Raw genomic sequence first — 18,874 nt, forward strand, 5'->3', positions numbered from 1 at the left:
GGTGGGCAGCTGTGTTACCATAAGGCAAGAAATCAAGATTAAGAAAGTTCGGTCCATATAAGTTTGAATTTGTCGTAAACTTTGGTTTTGACACATTCACATGGATAAGAACACATACACCATTAAAATCTAAGTGTCATAAGATTCCCTCCTTCATGAAAATGACTGTGAGGAAATACTTTCACTAAGCAAGATTTTAGAAGATAGTAATTGTGAAATTGTATTCTTAAATTCGATTATGGTTACGATATCCCTCTCCATAATTTGAATTGTGAGATTTGACAATTAGTCTTAATTGTTTAGACACATATATGAGCTATCTAAAGGAAAGGTGTATAAGCTTAGATAAATGATTATCAAAGTATTAGGTATTAGAAACAAGAACTTAAGAAATTCAATGAGTATTGTTTTTCTGAAAGTTAGGCTATTTCTGAATACATGTCAAAGCTAGTGGGAGCGTATGTGTTATGTTTATAATAATCATCATGATAGTGGGAGTATAAATGTTATGATTGTATGATTATTAAGGAAAGTATTGCAAGTTGGCAATATTAATTATAGAAAACAAGAGTCATTCTTTGCAAAGTTATAAGGATGGAATAGTTGTTTTGCTCTAATTAAGGGAGAGAATATTATGCTTCATTTCAAATCTAAAGGCTTAGGTTGTGGAATGTTAATAAATTTAGTCAAAGGTACATAGTGTGTTCTTAAAATTTTGATTATGATTACGGCATTCCTATTCACAATTCGAATTTTGAGAACATAACAAATGAAATATTATGGCGGAAGATTGATAAAGTATCAAATCTTTATGTAAGACATTATGCATTGTGTCCCATACGCTTCGGGTATAGGATTGATTGCATAGGCTATAATATTTGAGCATTCTAAAATTTTTCAAATGTCTAGAGCATTTAGAGGGAAAAAGGACAAGAATCGGTTTTGACTAAAATAATTAAACAATTATCAAAGGGCAATCCAAAGTTCACCGAGGATTGGTCGATTGTGAGTAGTTGGAAGTATAGTATTGGAAAATATGGAAATGTTTCCATATTGGATGGACCATATCGACATTATTATGAATAGAAAAAATTCTATTAAGAATGAGTTGTCATATGGAAAATATGGAAATGTTTCCACATTGGATGGGCCATATCGACATTATTACGAATAGATAAGATTGTATTAAGAATGAGTTGTCATATGGAAAATATGGAAACGTCTCCATAATGGGAATTGAATGTTGAAAATCTATGTCTAGATTAGAAACTTTTATGCAAAAGGATGTTCAAAGGAATGTACCTTTAGTGAGAGACTTCACATCTAAGGAATTGTGTTGTAACAGTCTCCGATAGAGGATTTTGTAATATCATTGGCAATAGTCTTTGTGACTTTGGTGCAGTGACATTAAGAAAGGATCATTGCATAAAATGTTAGAATCTAATATATTTTATAAGTGGCAAGAATTTGATATTATTTTACTTATGGAAAGGGATTAGGAGTTGTGAAATGAGAATGATTAGAAATGTGTTCAATTTGATCTATTTCACAGAGTAAGAACCATAGGTAAACATTGTGTGCATGCTAAGAGCATGGGACAAGTGTAATAATTCAAGTAAGAAGTTGATTACTCGAAACGACAAATAATGAGTAATCGATATGGTGATAAATAAAAGGTGTTTTATTTATGATCAAAGGGTTGAGGCCATATGGGATTAGTATTATTCTTGTGTTTCACTTTGCATGTTTTGACTTCCTGAATAATTTAATTGGTTAAGAGCAGTCAGATTATTCGAACGGGCCACAGTCGTTTATATGTTGGAAGTAGATATGAATAAAGACTGTCGTGAATTGGTGTGTGGATTGTCTAAAGAGTATTAGACATAAGAAAATGTTTGTTGCAACGTTCATGAGTGCTTATGAATATGATTTGAGCATTGGATTAAACCCACTCTCACTTGGATCACTCCATGAATTTGTATCACGAGTGATTGGTGAGAGATAACATCTTATATTCTTGAAACCGAGATGTGTGAGTTGTATCTTGCAAATTGGTTGCACATTGATAATATGTAAACGCACTAGTAACTTGGTGTTATAAAACATATTGTTGTGTGTAATTCGGTGGGTGAGTGCAAGCAAGCATTGTATCAAAGTTTATCCGTTACTTTTATCCAAAGTAGGATAAAAGCGATATCTTTGGGCCCCTCGATGATTTAGTGATGACAAACGTAAATGCTCGGCCGGGCTAGGGCTAATTTGATTTGTTCAATTTGTCAATCGTCAAAAATCGGAATTTGACAAAATAGTACAAAGAAGAATGATTTGAAATCATGTCTTATACGATATCTAGAATGGAGGAATATATGATCCCTTATCTTAAGGACACGCGTATCTGATAAGATCAGAGTTGACAACGGCTTTGGAAAGCTACGATTGCAGATCAGGATGTGAAGTCATACACATAATAGTTATTAGACTTATCCAAGTGGGAGACTGTTGGATTAGTGTCTAAGTCCATAACTATTTTGGTATGTACTTGACCCGATGGTGCATGGTCCTTTTGGGTTGCCTTCACCAAAGCAACTTGATAGGATGAATTATGGAGAGAAAGGATTAAATATGATTTATTAATATATTATGAGAATAATATATTACAGGAGAAATCATATTGTTTAATTAATATTAGTCAAGAATTAATTAGTAATTATTTTTGTGACTAAAAGAGATTAATTAAGCTTAAGGGACTAGAATTATAATTACAAGATAATTGCAATTTGGGCCATGGATTGCCTTGTATTAAGGGGTGGACGAATTCTATGGGGAAACCCATAAGGAAATCGTCCAAGCCCTAAGCAACCCATGGACTCCTTTCCTTAAAGGCCTTGAACGATTTCTAATGGGTTTCCCCATAGAATTTGTCCAACCTTATAATATAAGGCAATGCATAGCCCAATTGCAATTATCTTATAATTACAAATCCAGTCCCTTAAGTTTAGTTAATCTCTTTTAGTCACAAAACTAATTACTAATTAATTCTTGACTAATATTAATTAAACAATATGATTTCTCCTTTAATATATTATTCTCATAATATATTAATAAATCATATTTAATCCTTTCTCTCCATAATTCATCCTATCAAGTTGCTTTGCAGAAGGCAACCCAAAAGGACCATGCACCATCGGGTCAAGTACATACCAAAATAGTTATGGACTTAGACATTAATCCAACAGTCTCCATAGCGAGCAACGATCTCACGACCTTTAAGAAAAGGACCATGCACCATCGGTAAACCCATTAGAAATCGTTCAAGGTCTTTAAGGAAAGGAGTCCATGGGTTGCTTAGGGCTTAGACAATAGAGAACGGAACTCCATAGCGAGCAACGATCTCACGGACATACATGTCGTCGAGCTTCTCGGCCGATGAGCTCTCACGTATGGCCAGAAAATGGGCATTGTTGGTCAATTGATCCACGATGACCCATATAGCATCAAATCCTTTTGTCGTCCTCGATAACTTTGTAATGACATCTATCGTCATATGTTCCCATTTCCATATGGGGATGTCTAATGGTTGTAGGTTGTCATGCGGCCTCTGATGCTCAGCCTTGACCATACTATAGAACAAGCACCTATCGACACACCAAGCAATTTCTTGCTTCATGCCTGGCCACCAGTAGATCACACTCAAATCTGTTGGGTTTTGAGGAATTTAACACTCCTAAGTGTACATGCAACCCTAAATACCTTGGATCTATGTTTTCTCTATTATACATGCAAATATCAACTTTCCAAGGTATTGTTCTATTCTAGCATACAAAACATTGAATAACACAAGTTAGAATAACATACCTTTTGTTGGTGCTTGTCTTCATGAAGCTTGAGTGCCTAGTGCCCCAAGTGTGACACCTCAAATGGTTCACACAACACCATAAGCACTTGGAATAACACAGAGAGAAATTAGAACACTTCAAGAATTGGCTTGCCCTCCATGCATCTAGTGGCCGATTCTCACATCAATAAGATGCTTATATAGTTGTTACAATTAGGGTAAACCCTAATTGTCATGTCTTTCCATTTCCTTGGATCCATGGGTTCAAATACACCATGGAGCATCCAATGGGTTTGAGCCAAACTTGATAATCCATGGAGCATTAGCCCACTATATAAGTATGGATGATTTACACAATCAACCCATATATTTAATTAGTCTTCTTTTGATCACATAATTAATTCTAAATCAATTATTGATCAATACTAATTAAATAATCTCTATTAATATATTAGAACTTATAATATATTAATAAACCCTAAGTGTTATTTCTCTCATTTTAGTCTATCCAAGTGCATGATGCCATTCAACCCAAATGGACCATTCCGGGTCGGGTCAAGTCTTACCAATTATATTTATGGACTTAGACATTAATCCAACAGTCTCCCACTTGGATAAGTCTAAAACTATTATTGCAAGTATGACTTCATAACCCGACTAGCAATCGTAGCTCTCAAAAGCTTCTGTCGAACTCTGACCTTGTAGATGAACTCTGATCTTTGTCAATGACTTGTCCATTAGATAAGTGATCATATATTCCTCCATTCTACATGTCATATGGACTGAGACATGGATTATAATCATTCTCTCTGTCCATTTGTTGTTTCCCGATTTCTGATTTATGACGACTGACTAATTGAACAAATCAAATCAGTCCTGGCCCGGCTGAGCACTTCCATTTGTCAACATCAAATCATCGAGGGGCCCACAGATATCGCTTTTATCTCGAATGTAAAAGGAATGGATAAACTTCGACCCATATGCTTGTACTAACTATTTGTTGAATCATACACAAAGGCACGTTTTATAACATCGAGTTACCAATGCGTTTTCATACAATCAATGTATAACCAACTCATAGGCAACAACTCATATCTCTAGGTTTGAAGAATATAAGATATTATCGTCTCATGATTCACTCGTGATAAAATCCATAAAGTGAATCCAAATGAGCGTGGGTTGAATCCAATATTCAACCCTTATGAGTACTCATGAACATTGTAGCAACCATTGCATTGTCTAAAGCACTTTATACAACTCATACAGGCCAAATTCACGACAGTCTTGATTCATATCTTCTTCCAACATATGACCGACTGTGGATGGTTTGAATAACTTGGTCATTCGAGAGAGTGACCTAGTTATTCTGGAAGTCGAAACATGCAAAGTGAAACACAAAATAATACTAGTCCTATATGGCCTCAACACTTTGAGCGTCAATAAAACACCTTTTATCTAAGCACCATATTGATCACTCATTATTCATGTTTTGATTAATTGACTTAATACTTGAATTAAAACAGTAGTGATGCCATGCTCCAAGCATGCATACTATGTTTCTCTAAACAATAGCTATGCCATACTCCAAGTATGCACACTATGTTTACATATGGTCATCTCTTTGTGAAGTGTATATCAATTGAACATGACTTCAATGATTCTCATTTCACAATCCCAATCCTTATTGTAAATGTAAGAATACCAAGTTCTTGTCATTTACCATAATCTATGCAATGATCCTCTTATAATGATATTCACACAAGTCACAAAGACTTGGCAACAAACATTACAAAGTATTTCAATGGAAAGCAATTCCATGGAGATGAAGTCTCAAATTCAAAGTACATTCCTATGAACATCCTTCTTTGCATTAAGTTCTTTAATCTTACACAGATTCAAAGAATAACTTCCACCTATGGAAACAATTCCATATTCCCATCTTGACCATCACTTTTGAACAAGAGTTGCCACTTTCCAAAATATGTCAATACGATCCATATTCTATACTTCCAATTGTCCATGAGTAACCAAACTTTGGAAAACCCCAAATTGTTCTCGACAATTGCTTAATCATCTTAGTCATACCCAATTCTAATCCCTTTTCCCTTCTTAACGCCCTAAGAATTAGGAAAAATTAGAATGGATGAATATTATAACACATGCAATCGATCCTATATCCGAAGCATATGGGATACGATTCATGCTATAAAATTTTTATTTGCCATGTTCTCATAATTCGAGCTATGAAGAGGGATGCCGTAATCATAATCGAATCTTGAGAAACCAACATATATAGAAATTCCTTATGTTGAACCATTCCAACATAACATTCATATATATTCTTGACTAAAGTTGATTAAAATCTCAATCTAAGCTTGTAGAATTGGAATGAAGTAAAAATTTCTCTCCCTTAATTATAGTAAAACAACTTTTTCAAAGCGAGTTGAAACTTTTGTTTTCTATAATTAACATTGCTAACTTGCAACATAATCATCATGCTCCCACTTGCATAATGATTATTATCTAACTAGCATAACACTTTATGCTCCCGCTAGCTTTGACATGTACCTAGAAATCAGTCAGATTTCTGATACTAGATTGCCTTGATAAGACTTTATCAAATCAAACACCTGGAGTCTAAACCTTTCCTTAGATAGCTCACATGTGAGTCTAAACCTTTTCCATTCTCATTAGTTAGTGTGTCGGTTAACCACGCACGCTCCACTAACGACATGAGAATGCAAACTTCACACTTGCTATCCACTTAAATCTACGTAGTGAAAGAGTTTCCTCACTATCATTTTCATGAACTGGAGAGAAACCTTATGACACTTTGATTTTGATGGTGTACGTGTTCCTATCCATGTGAATTTGACATAACCATAATTACACGACCAGGTTAATGACAAATCCAAACTCATATGGACTGAACTCAATCTAATTTCTTGCCACCTGGCAGCTCAAGGGCGTGCCATTACTTCCAAGTTGTTATGCAACTAGTTGAGAACTCTCATAACTCCAATGAAAAACCAACTTTAACTGGAACGGGCACAAAATATGCCAACATGATAGGTTACAAACCTCAAGTCGTGGTCTAGTGATTAACAAAACTCTTGATTAGTTCTTGAATCTATCTTAAGATCCTTTTAAGACTCCCACTGACCTCTTGACATATAAGATTCTCTTTGTCAAGAACCATTCCTTGACAAAAACGAATATTCCAGAGTTAGTGTAGATTCTTATCAAGTTACACACTTCTCACAATTGGTCTTAGTTGGTCTTTGTTTTATCCAAAACATCACAACATACCAATTTCAAATGTACAAGAGTAAGAACACATTTTACTCTACATTTAACAAGTGTTTTAAACCTTTCTTAAGATTATGTCACTCAAGGCTTAATCTTGGAGTATGACTCTAAGATTTAATTTTTGGAACGTAGTATAATTTATCTTTTGATCTAACCATTTCAACAATTCACGATTCCTCTCCTTAGCCAAACAAAATGAACTAAGGTGTCCTTAGAGGATCAATTGTGACATGGTTTCATAATCACTAAGATAATCATAAAACAAGATACTCAAGTACTCTCCCATCTCTTTAGATTAGAGAAACTTTTATCTTTCTGCCTTATTTGATTCCTCTTACTCATTATGTCTATCATTGAAACTTCTCCAATGATCCAGAACTATACTTAAACTTGTAAGTATAACCATATTTACTAAACTTTAGTAAATCATAATGAATAATCTTATCAACTTTGTGGTGGACTTGATCAGCGCACACCCAAGTGTATCCGATCCCTTTGTCCTTCACTTGATTCACATGTACATGTGAACAAGGAATTAGACTTAATTTCCCAAATATATAAAAAAATTCTCATGATCATACAATACAAGTTGCATGATTCCAAGTTTCTATCCAACTGAAACTCGGGTGATGAGAATCTTTCCTTATTGGGTAAATTATGAAACTTCCACTAATGAAAGAATCAAATTCATTTACCCATATTGCTTATCAATGGAAAAATAAATAAATTCAAAACCATTTTTCATTTATTTTAAAACTTTGCGGAAATATTTATCCTTACAATCCATATGGAAAACTTGTTGTTATCTATTCCTAAGCAATATATCATAACTCTTAAGTAACAACTCAAAATTCTGATCACCGAACCATGCGATCGAAATCCATCTTCGCGATCAGAATCAACATATACTTCCTTTAAGTTTCTTCACCTTTTCTTTGATTCTTAAAACATCAACATGTGACCTCGTCACATTATGCAAGAAGAATCTCAGAATAGAAACTTAATAGAGTTAGACAATGGAATTTACCTGAAGTAGAGTCAAACCTATTGACTTTACCATCCTTAAGATGTTTTAGGTAAATTTAGCAGCTTCGCAACCAATGTCTTTCCTTTGGCAACATAATCATATGGACCTTTGGGAAACGGTACATGGGACTATCATAGACTTAACCTTTCTCTTTACCATTTGGTCAATCGAGTTGACTATGGCCGATCCCTTTCCATTGGGAAGAGAAAGTTTTTCCTGGACCTCTAATGTCACCATTTTCAATGTCCAAATAGGTTTGGAAAGTTGATCTTCCAATCCAATTTGCTTTTACTAATGCTCCAAATCATTGTTGATTTAGCATCATCAAGCAAATAGGTAAGATCATTAAGGGTCTTGTCGTGACCTATCATCAAGGAGTGATTGAAGAACCAAGTCAGCAGCCAGCTACCTCGAGACTTCGACACTCAACTCTCCCAACTTGTCAATATGTGGCTTAATCCCCAATATCTAAGCACATATAGACTTTGCTTGCCAATAGGGATTGAGTGACTTAGAACTTATCAAGTCTTAAAACTTGTGGGATAGGGAGATTTATTCGAGGAGGTGGATGAAGTGAAGTATGATTTCTAGTTCCACAAATGCCCAACAAAGGGATTGATCTTTCACCTTGATTGCCATTTGGGATATCATCTTTATTAGGAAGCTTGTTCCTAAAGATTTGGGAAGACCATAGCTGTCTAATCTAGACATCTATAATGGGAGAAATACAAGTTAGTTGATTTAAAGTCCTTAATATAACACCCAATATGAAATATTAAGGCTAGGACCCAACAACCTATTTATAACTGGAAGAGGGATGTCGTAATCCAAATTATAAAATAGTTGAAGGTAGGTAAATGACGATTTACCAATTTCCACCATGAAAACGAAATATTTTATTATTAGGTTTTATTGGTTTTGAAACTCCTAGATCTTTTGAGATACATTGAGCTTTTCAATGGCATGTTTGAATCTCGATTGTGCCCTTTCAAATTTGTGACTGGGATGCCGAGGATCACAAACAAGGTGTGAATAACCATACAAATTGACTTGGTACCCTTAACAATATTACCTAATCGATGTGCCGGTTAACCACACACGCTCCACCGATCTATAATAAAGTCAAGTCACCCTTTGCCACTCTTACTAGTCCATGTTAGTGTGCTGGTTAACCACACACGCTCCACTAACGACTTGGTAAGGTACAAAGTATAATTTTATGGGCTAGCACCTTTTCACATTTTCCTAAGTAACTAAGATTGGGAATTTATAAGTGTTTAGTAACTTAGTATTTTTCATTATACTTTTAATGAAGGGAGAATTATAGTCCATTCCTACTCGTTCGGCTAACGACCCTCCACCAGTCAAGGAAGCGGTGGGTGAGAGTGGACACCCATTAAACTGCCATTTTATAGGCAGTAACCTTATACCCCCCTTATAGACCGGCTTCGTGAATGAGGCCTACTAACGGTAAGATTGACTTCCTCTTATACATATCTATATAATGAAAATTATAATAATAGTATAAGGGTTGAATTTTAAACTTTTTAAAATTTCAATGTTCAATTTGGAATTAAAGTATACATGAGGAGTAACTTTTTCAAATTCCAAAACTTGAGGGCAAGTTTTGAAACTTTTTCAAGACTCTTTAAATCATAACTTATGAGTTTAATGGTTCATTAAAATGAAGACTCTTCATTTTAATGTAACCCCTTATTCTTTAAAAAACACTTTAAAGAAGTGTCTCTTCAACATCCATAACTTGAGGACAAGTTATGGAGTCATTAAACTATTTAATGGAAAAACTCTTACATTTTATGTAACCTACAAAACTTTTATGAGTTTTTAAGATTCATAAATATGACTTTACACATAACATGAAGACAAGTTACAAAAACATATTTTATGAACTTTTTTTAGACTAATATGGATTGAAAACTACTAAGACATAATTTTTCATTATCAATCTAAACTAACTCATAAATCAAGGAAACATAAAATTCTTGAAAATTCATAACTTGAGGACAGGTTATGAACTCCATACAATTTTCAACAAGATCACGAATTATACCTACAAACAATTTGCACACAATTCCTATGATCTAGCAAAACTCATAAGCATGATCATTCATAATCAACAATTTTCAAGAATAACATGAACACATATAAACTTGAAACTTTTATTATAACATTGAAATTGGTTTAACATAATCATTACCACATTCAAAACAAGTTTTATCAGCCCAAAACAGTCAAAGGTAATGATTTGAGACCAATTCCAACACCAAAACATGAAAATATGTTGTCTGGGGGTCCAACTCGTCGAGTGCATGAACAAACTCGGCGAGTTGGATGCATTTTTCCTTGGACTCGTCGAGTCCCTTCATGGACTCGGCGAGTCTGCTGGGCAGACAACACCAAAAGTCGATTTTTAAGCAGTCTAAGCAAGTACAACAAGAAAACAAGCCTAGGCTTTGATACCACTGTTGGGTTTGAGCAATCTAACACTCCTAAGTGTACATGCAACCCTAAATACCTTGGATCTATGTTTTCTCTATTATACATGCAAATATCAACTTTCCATGGTATTGTTCTATTCTAGCATACAAAACTTTGAATAACACAAGTTAGAATAACATACCTTTTGTTGGTGCTTGTCTTCATGAAGCTTGAGTGCCTAGTGCCCCAAGTGTGACACCTCAAATGGTTCACACAACACCATAAGCACTTGGAATAACTTAGAGAGAAATTAGAACACTTCAAGAATCGGCTTGCCCTCCATGCATCTAGTGGCCGATTCTCACATCAATAAGATGATTATATAGTTGTTACAATTAGGGTAAACCCTAATTTTCATGGCTATCCATTTCCTTGGATGCATGGGTTCAAATACACCATGCAGCATCCATGGAACATCCAATGGGTTTGAGCCTAACTTTATAATCCATGGAGCATTAACCCACTATATAAGTATGGATGATCTGCACAATCAACCCATATATTTAATTAGTCTTCTTTTGATCACATAATTAATTCTAAATAAATTATTGATCAATACTAATTAAATAATCTCTATTAATATATTAGAACTTATAATATATTAATAAACCCTAAGTGTTATTTCGCTCATTTTATTCTATCCAAGTGCATGATGCCATGCAACCCAAATGGACCATGCCGGGTCGGGTCAAGTCTTACCAATTATAGTTATGGACTTAGACATTAATCCAACAAAATCACGGTACATCCTAGTGGCCCCCAGGTGAATAGAGAAGTGAGACTTATGATCCTCCTCCAAAACCATCTGTCTGACCCCACCAGACATTAGAACCCATACTTTACTGCATCGGGTCAATAATCCCTGACTATCCTGCGAAAATTGGGTGCTCTCGCCCCTGATCCTCTCCAGTTTCTAATTCTCTGGTTGCATACCCTCAACATAGGCGTCTTTAATCAATCCTACAAGTAGAGAATCCACGGATATCCTCATACATGTCGTTGGAGTGAAGGATCTAGCTGACTTGCGGCTCAGAGCATCCGCAACGACATCCGCTTTACTTGGGTGGTAAAGGATCTCACAGTTGTAGTCCTTGACTACATCCATCCATCTGCGCTGTCTCATGTTCAGGTTCAGCATGCTTTGTCTCAAACTCTTGTGGTCCGTGTATATGGTATAGCGGACCCATAGAGATAGTGTCTCCAAATCTTGAGAGCGAATACTATCGCTCCTAGCTCCAGATCATGTGTAGGGTATCTCGTCTCATGCGGCTTTAGCTACCGTGATGTATAGGCTATAACCCGTCCTCTATGCATGAGGACCACTCCTAGTCTCGTGATGGATGCATCACAGAACACTATAAAATCCTCAAATCCCTCCGGGAGAGTCAAGACTGGAGCCTGAAAAAATAGCTACCTATGGGTCTTAAATGTTTGCAACTGCTTAGGGCCCCACCAAAAAATCCACCCGCTTTCTCATCAGATGAGTGTGGGGTACTGCAATCTTCGAGATATCATGTATGAGTCTCCGGTAGTACCCTACCAATACCAAGAAGTTCCTATCCGAGGGAGATTTCGGAACCTCCTACTGAAACTATTGTCAAGCCTTGGCAGCTGAGCAAAACCCTGATCCAAATTTGGTGCTCTCGCCGTAGATAATCAATTATCCCCCACTTTGGGTTCGAACCACTACCTGCTGACCCCTCACAGTCGATCACGGCACCAAAGCGACTAAGCCAATCCATACCCACAATCACACATACCTCCCCATGTGGATCGGAATCAAGTCTATAAGGAAACACACCCAAAAAATCTCCAACATACAACCCCGATAGACTGAAGAAGTGGAAATTTCGTGTTTGTTGGCGAAAGAGACCCGCAATGGACACTCTAGCTCTCATGCTGGAAAACCGAACTCCTTACTGAATGAATGAGAAACAACAGACCGACTCGCCCTCGAGTCAAATAATACCAAAGTAGGTGAGGAGTTCACTAAGAACATACCTACTCATAGGTACAACATATAAGGATAAAACATATATAATCAATAAGATAAAGGGTGGAAACATACCAGCAACCACATCCAGTGTTGTCCTGGCCTCCTCGGTTGTAAGCTGGAAGGTGCATCCCCGAGCCTTCGGAGGCTCTGATCTACCCTAACTCTTGTCAGTAATCCTCAGTGTAGCGGCGTGGGAGCCTACGTCAGCTTACCGAGTAGTAGAGGACATTGGGCCTTCATATGGCCCAGCTGCTCACAATGGTAACAAAGTCTGACCTTGGTAGTTGGAGTCCGCTTCCTGGAGTCCCTGATAAGGTGACCCTCCTTGCTACTTTTGTGGCACCTGCTCCCCGATCAACAAACCCCCAAATGAGCCTTCTCGTATTGCCTACAAGTGCGGCCCAGCTGACCTGCAGACCTGGATTCCGCGGTCTTGAACCGATTTGGCGTCGACTGTAAATGTGATCGGGCCTGCGTCTACTTCTATAAATGTAACTCGGTCTCAAGTTTAGGCTGCCTAGCGGCCTCCTATAACTGTAGCAGTTTATCACAATGCTATGTAGAAATAAACTAATGGATATCAGTCTTGAGCATGCTCAGACAACGTGTCATCTAAGCCTGCTCAGAAGCAAACTCAGCGCAAAACATCTTCCTCTTAGTGAACATGTGGGTGATCTCCGTCACCGTCTCCGTCCCGTATCTCAGATCAAAAAACTCATGTGACAGCCACTCGCGCTCAGCCCGTGGAATGTAGCGAGCGTAGAACATATCCCTAAACTGTTACCAAGTAACTGCAACTCTTTGATCATCAACATACGACTCAGTCATCAACCTCCACTAGTCCTTTGCCCCAGACCTTAGCAAGTTCAATGCACATCTGACCTTCTGGTTAGCAGGACATGAGCACATGAAGAAACATCCCTCCACATCAGATGGCTACCTCATGGATATGATCGAATCCTTAGTCCCATCGAAGGTTGGGGGCTTCGTGTTATTGAAGTCCCGGTACTAAAAAGCTCGTAGTCGCAGTCTCAGCAATGGCTAGTCATAAACACGAAGCCCCCAACCTTCGATGGGACTAAGGATTCGATCATATCCATGAGGTAGCCATCTGATGTGGAGGGATGTCTCTTCATGTGCTCATATCCATGAGGTAGCCATCTGATCGGGGCACCCTGATCGCACTGTCCTAATCCCAATCCGGATCTAGTCATAAATCTCCTTGTAACCACCATACTAAAAATACACCAGGAAGATATCATATAATCCGAATAAATAACCGGGAACCAACTCCCAACTAAACCCTAGGTGTTGTGACTTCCTTGCTAGACATATGGGTCCTATGCTTTCAGTAGTATGGGCCAATACTACCTTCCACACTTACCCATATTTGTTCAAAGTATCATCACAACACCCTAACAATATACATATTGATGGCGAGTGCTTAATCCTTACTCCTAGAGGTAGGCTAAGTATCTCATAACTAGCCTTTTGACGCCACACAACCCATTCATGAAACTTCCACCAACCTTGCAGGACTCGTGTATGCTAGCCATACATAACGCTGGACCCCATAGACTTTCGAATACCTGATCCTACCCTAAGCCCTTAATTAGACAAGAATAGGAAACAAGGCCAACCCAAATATTCTCAGGCTATAAGATCTTATTTATGTACATTCGTGATGTGTGACAACTCGAAATTTCCATTCTGAACAAACCATTTGAAGCCAATTGAAGTAGAACAGTTACAGTGAAAACTCAGATTTCGAGTATAAGTTTGGCAGTTTTTAGGATTTTACACTTAAGGAGATATTAGGAGAGTGGATGCACTAGGGTTTTGTACAACACTGTTATTCCAATACTCTAGGACATTAGAGTTCGTTCCAAGAATAAAAATATTTTCTGCCAAAAATATCTTAGGACTATAAATAGAATTCTGAACCAAATTGGTTCATTTGTTGAATTCTATTTAGAGAAAAGTTAAAATTCTCTCTCACGGATCTTCGGGTTTTTATCCCAAATTGTGAGTACTTCGATCTAGTTATGTTATATAGCTTAGATTGTGTTTAGCAACATCAATTTCATAACAAAACAACTAGACTCGGGAGTTTACCGCCCAAGAACGTTCTTGGGGAGTAAACTCCAATATGTGGCTTAAATGCTACCTAGTCCTTTCCCCGTGATTTGTAACTACCTTAGACTTGTATGCTAGTGTGTATATGACTAGAAAACATCAAAATCGGATTAAGACCCCAAGATTTGGGAGTTTACCGCCCAAGAACACTTGGGGAGTAAACTCCATTTTAAGGTCCTAAAGGGTTTCAATGACCCTCAAAGCCTTAGAACTCAAACTAGAAGCCTTCATTACATATTTAGGACACCAAAATCAATTAGAAATAATGATGAAAGTGAGTTCATGGCCAAGGAGCTTCTTGGCCGTGAACTCCATGTTTAAGTGCCAAAATGCTTAGAAACACTTCCTAAGTCTTAGGCTTAAATTAGGATTAGTACCCTAAAGTGTTTAAAGCCTAGAAAACATAAGGAATCACAAGTATTAAGGAGTTTATGGCCAAGAAAAGTTCTTGAGCCGTAAACACCTATTTAGGGGTCAAATGACACCCTAACTCCTTCCTTATGCCTAGAACCCAACATAGATCATAACCTTGAAATGTTTGAGACTTGAAAACACCATAAACACCCTCCCAAGGGAGTTTACAGCCGTAAACTCCAAGGGAATATGGTCCCAGGGCCGTAAACTCCTTAAAGGATTTAATAGGAAGCCCAAACACTTGATTTAGCCTTGAAACAATTCACCACTAGAGTTGTATTAATTCTAAACTTCATATAGAGACCTTATTGAGAGTTTACGGCCAGGAGTTTACTCCCCTAGGCCGTAAACTCCAAAACATATGGTCATTAGACCTTAAACTCCCATTAGAGGCCTTGCACTCCTTTGTTGCAACCCATTAGCCTCCTAGCACTTGACCAAAAGTGTTTTCCTCGCGTTTAAATGTTTATACTTGTATAATTAGTGTTTTAATCACTAATTATTTATATACATATGTCTTCATATGTAATTAGGATCATTGTGTGTGTCTAAAGTCTTCACTTGACACCAAGCACTCGTCCGATCCTTCCTTACGATAACAGTTCGTTCAATTCCAGTCACTTACGGCAGGTGAGTTCATAGCCCTTAAATAATGTTTTAAACTATTTTTAAATGTTTTATGGGGGGATACAAGTAGAATCATGCTAGTTATTATATCAATCACATGTGATTAATAAGTAGAATTATGCTAGTTGTTATATCAATCACATGTGATTAATATGCAGCATTCAAATGATTTACTACACATTAGCCGTTTTACCAAACAATTTCCTTCAAATGATGTTTATAAACATGTTATATGTTTTAAACTCCTTATTACACTTTACATTTTACTATGTACATTACATTTCAAACTTATTTACAATTGTGTTTCAAACAAATGTTTCTTTATACTAAACTGTTTTATCAAACCCATGCCTTCAAATTGTTTTATAGATTAACATCAAGTCAATCTTTTCTTAAAATAATAATTATGTTCAAATTTTTTACAAAACTTATATATGCTTTTATATTATAAATTGCATGCATCTATATGTATAGCTATATAAGAAATGTTTAAAAGACTTAGGAAGGCTATCCACCCTATTTCCTTTTCGCGCTTGAGATGTGATCTGGTGGGATATCGGGTACTCGTCCGAAGGTCGTTTAAATATTAGTTATATAACATATGTACATATATAGTCATAAAGGCCCTTCCAGTTCATCCCATGCCCTTGGGTAGCAAGGGTATACATCCATGTCCATACGTACCAGTTAGATTACTAGTAAACTACCATATGGGTAGTTTAGGAAGATACTAGAACTATTACTTGAACGCGATATCATACTATGAGTCAGTTCATTCATGAGTCAATACTTACTACTAGAAGTACATATACAACTATACTAGAAAGAGAACATATACAACAATACTAGAATGATTACATTACTATACTTGCTATGTAAAGAGCACATACATTATAGCTAGAACAGTTCGTTACGTTACACTTACATTAATACGCTAATAAAATTGTGATCCACTTTATGGGAGCATGCCTTAATTTTCATGACCCGAGTTGTAGCCAGAGTCTCTTGAAGGGAGAGCGTGAGTTTGCGTATAGATCTATACTGGATTGACTATCCTACACCTTGTTGCTAGCTACAGCCGGACCGGCAGGTCTGCAGGTGCCAAACGTCATACCTTATTTTTCGAGTATACGTTGTCGTTGTTACTAGTCTATAGTATGGTGCAATTTATCACATGATACCTTAATATAAATCCGGTTTAAGGTATTTAGTACAGCAGTAGTTCTTATAGCGCTACGTTTTAGTACTACATTAATTTTCCCTGTACATATATTTAGTGATCTTTTCACTTAAACTATAAATATAAAAACTATATTTTGTTAATAATAGTTACACTTGGGGAAATTACACACTTTTACATGACACGAACATTGAGAACAGTTAGGTCTTGGTAGAAGACACCCTTATATAATTGTAGGAATCATAGGGATTTCTAGAGTTTTTCAAACGTTTACAAAAGTTTTACAAACATTTTCACACTTACAGTTCATATACATTTTCAATACTTACAATTCATTTACTTACAAATTCTTACATACAATTTAAGACACTAAATACTTATGATCTCACCAGCTTCAAACCTGATACTCGCTTTCAAACTTACTTGTATCCTCAAGTCATCATAGACAGGTACCGATGCAAGGAGAAAGGAAGATCGAGCTTGTTCAAGACTCATCTTTCATTTTGATTTATGCTTTAGTGTTTATCAAAATTTGACAGAACACATTTGTATAATAATTATATTATTATTGCAACGAATGATGTTGTTGCTTGTTTACTACTTTATATTGTTGTGATATTATACATGACTTCCTTCGCCCTATAACGTTTCCGCCGTTCTTGGTTTTGGGGTGTGACATGATGCATACACTAGGTAACTGCAGTAATGATGTCAATTTCATATAAAGAAAATCCTTGGCAATCAGGCATCATATAATTAGGCAATTCTATCATGCAATTCCTGAAGATCCCTAGCCAAGTACTAGCATTCTATTCTAATGTATCTCAATATCAAATAATTACATGATATTTTTTTGTCTACTTACTGGCTCCGACTGATCGTACACTCTGCATCCTCCTTTATTAATTTGAAAGCCATTTTGAAATATTTTCCTTAGTTTGAGACTGGATTCACACAAGTGTTCCTCCAATTCATTCAAAATAAGGCTTTGATACCAACTTGTAACATCCATAAATTTAAGCAAATTTAAAGCTTATCAACCATTCAAAACCATTAAGTTATTACAAAGTGTTTTCAAAATAGTTTAAACATCAAAGCATCCTAGAAATGCAGATCATAAAAATGTGAGGAGGTGCATGATCACGCCTAGTGAGTTCCACTAAAATACCCATACATACAGAAAATACACATGTTCACATACAACATACTATGGGACCAATCAACCATCGTGTTGGAATACCCCAGGCCCTCAACCGTTACGTTGGAATGACAACATACTACGGGTTCAATCAACCATCGGGATAGAATACCCCATGCCCTCAACCATCGGGTTGGAATGCCAACAAACTATGGGTACAATCAACCATCGGGTTGGAACGCCAACATACTATGAGTCCAATCATCCTCGAGATGGAATACTCTCGTTACCAATCAAACATGTGCACCTATATCAGATAATCATATAAAAGTCTACAGAGACCACATACTATCTTCCAATCATCAACAAGATGGAATACCCTTAACTACCAATCAAACATGTGCACATCTAACAGGTAATCACATAACAGTCTAGCATAATCAAACCGATCTACAAATCTCTAATCAAAGAAACATCCTATCTACCAGGATACGGATCTAACCGATCTTACTAATAACAAAGCAAGATAAAAATCCAAAAGGGTCGGCCTTGGTGCCTTTGACCCTTCAGTATAGTGAGGAAAACTCACCTCACAAGTAGTTGGGGATGATAAATGTCAAACTCCCCAAATGCAGCTCAAAACTCAATCACATACATCCACCAATGATAAAATTTTATAAATTCCAAAACTACTAAAATACCCCAAGAAGTCA

Source organism: Lactuca serriola, chromosome 1 (genome assembly GCF_051521515.1).
Source record: "Lactuca serriola cultivar US96UC23 chromosome 1, Lser_US96UC23_V15, whole genome shotgun sequence".
Lineage (NCBI taxonomy): Eukaryota > Viridiplantae > Streptophyta > Magnoliopsida > Asterales > Asteraceae > Lactuca > Lactuca serriola.